Source organism: Leptonychotes weddellii, chromosome 10 (assembly GCF_054177405.1).
Source record: "Leptonychotes weddellii isolate Sample4059 chromosome 10, ASM5417740v2, whole genome shotgun sequence".
In the NCBI taxonomy this organism is placed as follows: Eukaryota; Metazoa; Chordata; class Mammalia; order Carnivora; family Phocidae; genus Leptonychotes; species Leptonychotes weddellii.
In genome coordinates this window covers 115,706,048-115,713,963 of record NC_138378.1, presented here as the reverse complement: position 1 = coordinate 115,713,963, position 7,916 = coordinate 115,706,048, and positions in this window count along the sequence as shown.

The window sequence follows — 7,916 nt, the reverse complement described above, 5'->3', positions numbered from 1 at the left end:
CAGAGCCCATCCCGGGACTCGATCTCATGACCCTGAGATCATGACCTGAGCCGAAATCAAGGGTCAGACACTCAACCGACTGAGCCCCCCAGGCGCCCCTTAGGGTGCCCTTTTTCCTTCTGTTTGGGCTGAACTGATTTTAACTTAGTAGAGCCTGGATTCTCTTTTAAGTGAACAGAACCAGGACCAGGTGGAGCCTCACTCATTGCTTTAATTTGCTCCTTTAATCGTTTATCTGAATAAAGGCAATAATTACAAATATGAAGATATTTACTGACCACAAACCTTGTACCAGGCACTTCATCTGTATTGCCATCTATGTTATTATTTTATCCGTAGAACTTCACATAGTGAAGGTCCATCGGAGGTTGAGTGAGTGCATAATTACCATAACAAGCCCACAAGGTAAGTTTTTTTTTTTTTTTTAAGATTTTATTTATTCATTTGAGACACAGAGGTACAGAGAGAGAGAGAAAGCATGAGCAGGGAGACGCAGAGGGAGAGGGAGAAGCAGGCGCCTCGCTGAGCCAGGAGCCCGATGTGGGGCTCGATCCCAGGACCCTGGGATCATGACCTGAGCCGAAGGCAGACGCTTAACCATCTGAGCCACCCAGGCGCCCCCCACAAGGTAAGTTTTACTGTCTTCATTTTGTAGTTGAGGAACGGAGGCTGAGAACGCCTCACTGACCGGATCGTGCGGCTGGGAGGTGGTGTAGTTGGCATTCAGACCAAAGCCTCTCGGGTCTCAGGGCTGCTGTTGGTGCCTCGGGCCTGCTCCACTTTGGGGGCTGGAGGGGGGCAGCGGCGGGACAAGCTCAGTTGCCAGTGCTGGAAAAGAAGGAGCTCCAGCAGTGTCAACTGGTGGAAAGAAAAGATTTCCAGGGTGCCTGGGTGGCTCAGTCAGTGAAGCGTCTGCCTTCGGCTCAGGTCATGATCCCAGGGTCCTGCGATCGAGCCCTGTGTCAGGCTCCCTGCTCCGTGGGGAGCCTGCTTCTCCCTCTGCTCCTCCCCCTTGCTCCTGCTCTCTTTCTCTCAAATAAATAAATAAAATCTTAAACAAAAAAAAAAAAAGAAAAGAAAAGAAAAGGGAAGATTTCCAGAGGATGGTCGTATGGGCCCAGGAGATGCTACGCTCCCCGCCTCAGCCCAGCTTGGATAGCGGTTTCTCACGTGCCTTGGGTCAGAGATGACCGCCCCAGTTCAGATACCCTGATGGTTTTAAGGTTTTTGGAAGATATCATTTACTCGTTCATTGGTTTCCTCAGAAATTCTAGTGGCCAGTTTTGTTGGGGGGAAAACAGAATTTAAAAAAGGATAGTGGTGTTATGGGTGACTTTGCGGAAAGAGCTGAAAATCAGTGGCAGGAGCTGCTGCTTCTCCCCAGTAATTACCGATGTGGCAGAAACAATCACAGGGTCCCCAGCAAGCCAGAAAATGTTAGTTGGTCTAGCAGCCACTGCTACTTATTATCTTAAAATTCTCTTTTAAATCTTGATATATTTTAATGGAATGATAATATTTCCTTTCCAACTTTTAATTTTGATGCAATATTATTTTTGTGATAATTAATCAAAAACATTTCCACGTCTCTGTATTATATTTAATACGTTTAGAGAAAGGTACACATACATCAAGATCATGATCAATAATAGACAAAGCACCAGAATATTGACTTTGTCCTTGAGGAAATCTGATAATAACAAATCGATAAATTATAGCAAATAATGCTCCCCTTATCTGCACGCTTCCCACTTACTTGTAAACAGACATTGAAAGAAAAGCAATTGTAAGGCATGTTGGAATAACTAATTCATTAGGGAAAATGATGATGTGTAGGGTTGGTGATCCTGGAGGGGTGGTGCAGTGGTGCGGGGAGACGAGGAATTTACTTACAGTTCTGAAATGAAAAAGTGACAGGCATGAATGGGGTTACTTTTTCTTTTTCTTTATTTTTACTTTGTATTGGAGTATAGGTAACACATATGTTACTTTTTTTTAAAAAATATTTTATTTATTTATTTGACAGAGAGAGACACAGCGAGAGAGGGAACACAAGCAGGGGGAGTGGGAGAGGGAGAAGCAGGCTTCCCGCCAAGCAGGGAGCCCGATGCGGGGCTCGATCCCAGGACCCTGGGATAGTGACCTGAGCCGAAGGCAGACGCTTAACGACTGAGCCTCCCAGGCGCCCCCACATAATGTTACATTAGTTTCAGATTGTACAACATAGTGATTCAACAACTCTACCTAATGCTGTGCTCACTGCAAGTGGACCGTGTGTCACCATCCGATGTTATTACAATACCATTGACTGTGTTCCCCAGGCTGTACCTTTCATCCCTGTGACTTATTCATTGCATAACTAGAAGCCTGTATCTCCTGCTCCCCTTCACTCGTTTTGCTCCCCCGGCCTCCCCGCAACTGTCCGTTTATTCTCAGTATTTAAAGGTCTGCTTTGGCTTTTTTGTTGGTTTATTTATTCATTTGTTTGTTTGTTTGTTTTTTTTTAGATCCCATATGGAAGTGAAATCATATGGTATTTGTCTGACTTATTTATTTTTATTTTTATTTCTTTTAAAGATTTTGTTTATTTATTTGATACAGAGAGAGAGTGAGCACCAGCAAGGGGAGGGCCAGAGGGAGAGGGAGAAACAGACTCCCCACTGAGCAGGGAGCCCGATGTGGGACTCGATCCCAGGACCCTGAGATCATGACCTGAGCTGAAGGCAGACACTCAGCAGATTGAGCCACCCAGGCGCCCCTGTTGGACTTATTTTACTTAGCATAAAAGCTTCTGGGTCCATCCATGTTGTTGAAAACGGCAAGATCTCACCCTTTTTTTTTTTTTAAAGATTTTATTTATTTATTTGACAGAGAGAGACACAGCGAGAGAGGGAACACAAGCAGGGGGAGTGGGAGAGGGAGAAGCAAGCTTCCCGCTGAGCAGGGAGCCCGATGCGGGGCTCGATCCCAGGACCCTGGGATCATGACCTGAGCCGAAGGCAGACGCTTAACGACTGAGCCACCCAGGCGCCCCGGTCTCACCCTTTTTTATGTAAGGCTGTCATGGTTGCTGATTGCTACAACCAGTATTTGTTTAGCATCTGTAGTAGGTCAGACACCAGGGGCAGGCTGGTGAGCCAAACACACATGGCCCCCGTGTGCCTGGGGGGTTCAGTGGAGTGGGGGAGACAATCACACAATCCCCGAATGGACAAGGAGGAATGTACTCAGATGGGAAGAAAGTTCCAGGAGAGCAGAGAGCACATCTAGATCAGGACGTGCTTTGAGGATAACTGGCGGTAACTGCGAGGCTGTGGGGCGGTTTGTCCTGACCTGGGAAACTGTGAGCATCCAAGGGCGCAGCTGATGTGGCAGGTGTTTGCAGGAGGGCGGATGCCAGGAAGGCAGAGTGTGCAGCCAGGTGGGGGCCTGCTTGAGCAGACTTTTCAGGGTTTGTTCAAGATGAGAGACTTTAACTTCAAAGCGTTGGGAAGCTGCTGCTTCGGGGGTTTCAGAGGGTGGGGTGGGAGTGGGGTGCAGTGGTCAATTAGTGGGCTGCCCCCCAACCCTGTGTCCTTCCCAAGCTGCCTCTGAAAACCTGATGCTCTCTGTGAAGCTTTCTGCCAGGCCTCGGAATGCCCATGCAGATATAACTGAAGGGGTTGGTGGGCCCAGCCTCTGGTTTTCGAAGCTGGCTGGCAGGTGGCCTTCCTGAGTCCCTCCAGTCGAGATTTAGCCACGTGGATTGGGGGCAGTTGTGAGCTTTTTCAGGCCATAGCCACGACTGGTATTTACTTTTTGCCTTTCCTCTAATGCCAGACTCATAGTGCTGCAAGAATTCGAGGCACCAGGGACCATTAATGGGGTGACCTCTCTTCTCTTGCTTATCTGCACGTTCCCCATTTGAAAGAGTCCTAGTCTTGTAAAAAAGCTTCCCTGTGCTTGCAGATGTTCTCTGATGTCTTCTTTCTCCTCTGTTTGAAGCTTATTTTTGGTACTAGAGAATTGGGGGGAAGTTTCTTGGGGGAAACACAGACACAGGCAAGCCCTAAGCCCTTGATGGCAGAGTAGGAAAGGTCTGCTGTGCACTCCCCAGCTCTGCACACTTTTGTGCACATCTGGAGAGGTGCCAGTGCTCCCCAGCTCTGCACACTTTTGTGCACACCTGGAGAGATGCCAGTGCTCCCCAGCTCTGCACACTTTTGTGCACATCTGGAGAGATGCCAGTGCTCCCCAGCTCTGCACACTTTTGTGCACATCTGGAGAGATGCCAGTGACCGCTTCTTCCTTTGCTTCCCTGAACTCAAGGGCTGCTGACTCCAGCTTCTTTGATGAGTCAAGGAACCAAATCAGAGGGTCTGACATTCATAGATGCTGAAATTAAATTCAGACTTTTTTTTAAAAGATTTTATTTATCTTAGAGCGAGAGCATGAGCAGAGGGCAGGGCAGAGGGAGAGGGAGAGAGAGAATCCTCAAGCAGTCTCCCGGATGAGCATGGAGCCCATTGTGGGGTTCAGTCCCACAACCCCAAGATCACGACCTGAGCCAAAACAAAGAGTTGGAGGCTTAAACCACTGAGCCATCCAAATGCCCCCTAAATTCAGACTTTCTGACTTTCCATCCAGTTTGCCAGCCTCTTGGGCAAGAGAGAGCACCCCTCTCCTCCCCTCTTCCGTCCCTCTGTTGTGTGGGGGATGGGGGTCAGGGGAAGGTGGGGGGGCATCTGTGTAGTAACTGAGAAAGAGCAGACTGGGATTCCCTTCCATGAGCAGAGGCAAATGAAGTAGAGGCTCCACATTATTCACATCCTGAATCCTGCTCCCAGATGAATTACAGGGGCTTGATCTTTGGGCATAGATGTCTTCTCAAGACTGTCAAATGGATGCATAATTAGAAGATATATGCCTTGTCCTCACTTTTGGGGTCATTTGCTAGATTAAATTCATTTAATCCTGATAAGGTCAAGTAGGAGAGGGGTGTGTGCTCACACGTAACGGCCCTGTGACCTCCACGAGCCTGGGTTGGCCATGGGTGTTTAAGGTTTTTTTTTTTAATTCATTTGAGACAGAGAGAGCATGAGCAGCGGGAGAGGCAGAGGGAGAAGGAGATGCAGACTGCCCACTGAGCCAGGAGCCCGACGCGGGGCTCGATCTCAGGACCCTGGGACCATGACCCGAGCCGAAGGCAGACGCTCAACCATCTGAGCCACCCAGGTGCCCCGGCCATGGGTGTTTAAAAGTAAATAGAATTTTTCCCTTGAAGATGCGAACATGTATGATATATATCATATACGCATAAGAAAATATTTTCTGAAAATGGAGCATGAACATGTGTGCTGTGGATTTTCTTGCCAGTTTGATTCCTTAGTTTGGCAGGGGTGGGAATCTGGGGTTAGGCAGGATTCAGTAACCCACTTCTGGGCCTCTTCGGGGGGGAGTTTCATCACCTGGAAGATGAGGGATGAGACTAGGAGATTGGGGTCCCATGTCTCCATTTGCCCATCTGAGCCCCAGCCATTCTCTGTGTCCTCACAGTAGTGTTTCCTGCCATAGTGCATCAGCTAATGCTTGAGTGTAGAGTGGGACTTGCCATTGTTGAGAAGCATGTTTTGGGATGGGGGCGGGAGAGGTAAGCAGGTAGCTAACACACAGCCGAGCAGAGCAGAGGGGGAAGTGACCAGGCTGTGCGCAGAAACTTTCTCTGGGAACCAAGCCTGTGGTAGTGGCCTAAGGCCACGACGCTCAGTAAGGCCAGGGAAGGTAACCCCTCAGGCCCATGAGTCAAAGCTTCTCTTCTCATGATTGATCGACCTCCCTGACAGTCCTTTCCGCGCACCCTCACCTGATCAGTGGTGTTTTGTTAACTGGATGATGGGAAACCCATTGAGGCAAATGGAGAACGTTAGGGGTCCAGCTGGTGTATTTATTATTTTTTTCGAGACCAGATGTCTTTGCAAGTGGTTAGGAATTGGGGGTGGCATTCTTCGAGGGAGATATAGCCCTCCCCCTCTCCTTCCTTCATTTATTAAAAGTTTGTTATGCTTAAGTGTTCGGATATAGGCCAGGCAGGAAAGAAGAGACTAAGGCCTGGGTTTGCAGTTTGGTTGGTAGTAGAAGGTAGTAGAAGGAAGGAAGGAAGTAGAGAAGTGCTCTAAAGGTATTATGGAAATGCAGGAGTGCGAAGGAGCCCTTTTGCCTGGAAATGTCAGGGAGAGCTTCACGGAGGAAGGTCATCTGAGTTAGCACTTTAGAGGGATGTGATAGTAGGACCTGTGAAGAGGAAAGGACATTCTCTCTGGAATGGAAGGAGCTGTCGGAGCACAAATTTGGAGCTCAAAATGTTTTCTCTAAAGTTGCATTTTAACTGAGTATCTCCAGTTTAGCATTACCCTGTGAATAATACCGTGAGTGTAGCCAGGGCTCCTGCCTCCAGCCGTCCCACAGGTGGGGAGTCCTCCCCGACGCTCCAGACCCACGGCAGCGTGCTGCGGTGGAACATGCAGGCTTATAACACCTTGGTTTTCCGAACTTTCAGGATCAGAGCTTCACCCGCAGTAGCCATCCTCTTAAATACAAAGTATTTATGTCACCTTATGTGTTTTGTATGAATTAAATATGCTGATTTTGATACAGAATTGCAAAATAATGAGTAACTCGTTTAACCAAGACGTTAAAACAACATATACTAGTTTTGCTGAGCAGGTAATAAGACAAGCTTTGACATTTCCTCACGATGAGCCAACAGTACGAGCAACAACAAAATAATGAGAATATGAATAGCAACAAAAGTGGGCCTCTGGTGACTCTCTACTGTGGTCTGGCCACTAGGTCAGGTGCATTATGTGTGATCTCAAGAAACAGTAAAAGTGAGCCTGCGTTGTTTTACTTTTTATTTTGTTACTATTTCAAAGAAGTTGTCCAGAACTTGTGTTCTATGAAATGGGCATGGTTATTACTGATACAGGAGTCCCAGAGGCATGGAGCTCCCACCTGGACAGGCACAGCCTCCTGCTTCTCTGAGCCCCTCCTCCCCTTTGCGGGTCCAGTGGTCCACACCAAGCCTGTCCGTCTGCCCCTGCTCTAGGCTGGGGTCCTGAGACCAGCTGTCACCTTGCTGGCCTTGGAGTGGGTAAAAAAAAGGCTATTTCGTGCTTTCCTGAATTATTCTAAGTGAGGATTCTGGTCTTTCCCTAATTCTTTCCTTTAAGTCGTCTAAACCTGGGTGGTGTTGCTTTGCAATAATGTATTAAAGAAATGATCCCGGGAGGGAATGATAGCCTGGAAAGCACAAAACCACATAGTAGATAGGATTGTATTCAGAGGCTCCTAGACAGCCTCTAGCTCACTTCTCCAGTGGTGGAGGTCTGCTCTTACCTTTGAGAGAGAGAGAGAGAGAGAATGAGCGGCTCCTTCAGGTCTGTCCCCACCGTGGCCCCGATCCCATGTGCCAGGCTGTTCTCCTTGTCCACTTTCCATCCCTAGCTCTTCTCCAGAGATCCTTAGCAGTTGGAATTTCTAATTCTTTCAAGAAAACACCCTAGTCCTTACAACCCAAGTTGGCTTTGCCCTCCAGCCCCATGCATCTGGGACTCAGGAGTAGGACACTGGAATATTTCCCAGAGTTCATTTTCCAGTGAATAGCAGAATGGGCTTTCCGAGTGTGGCCTCCCCTCTGTCCTTCGTATAGCCCGGGGGAGGTGTGTTTCCCATCCTTCCTGACATCTCTGGATCGCTCTTGCTTTTAGGAACAAGAACACACACAATCCTTCCAGGAACAATCGTTTTCCAGGACAGTGTAGTCTAAACCTGTATTTAGAATGAAACAAAATAAAACATAACATTCTTTTGAAGCCAGTAAAAACCATAGGGATTTGGCTTCAACCATGTTGAAGATGCTCTTTTTTTTAAATTTTTTT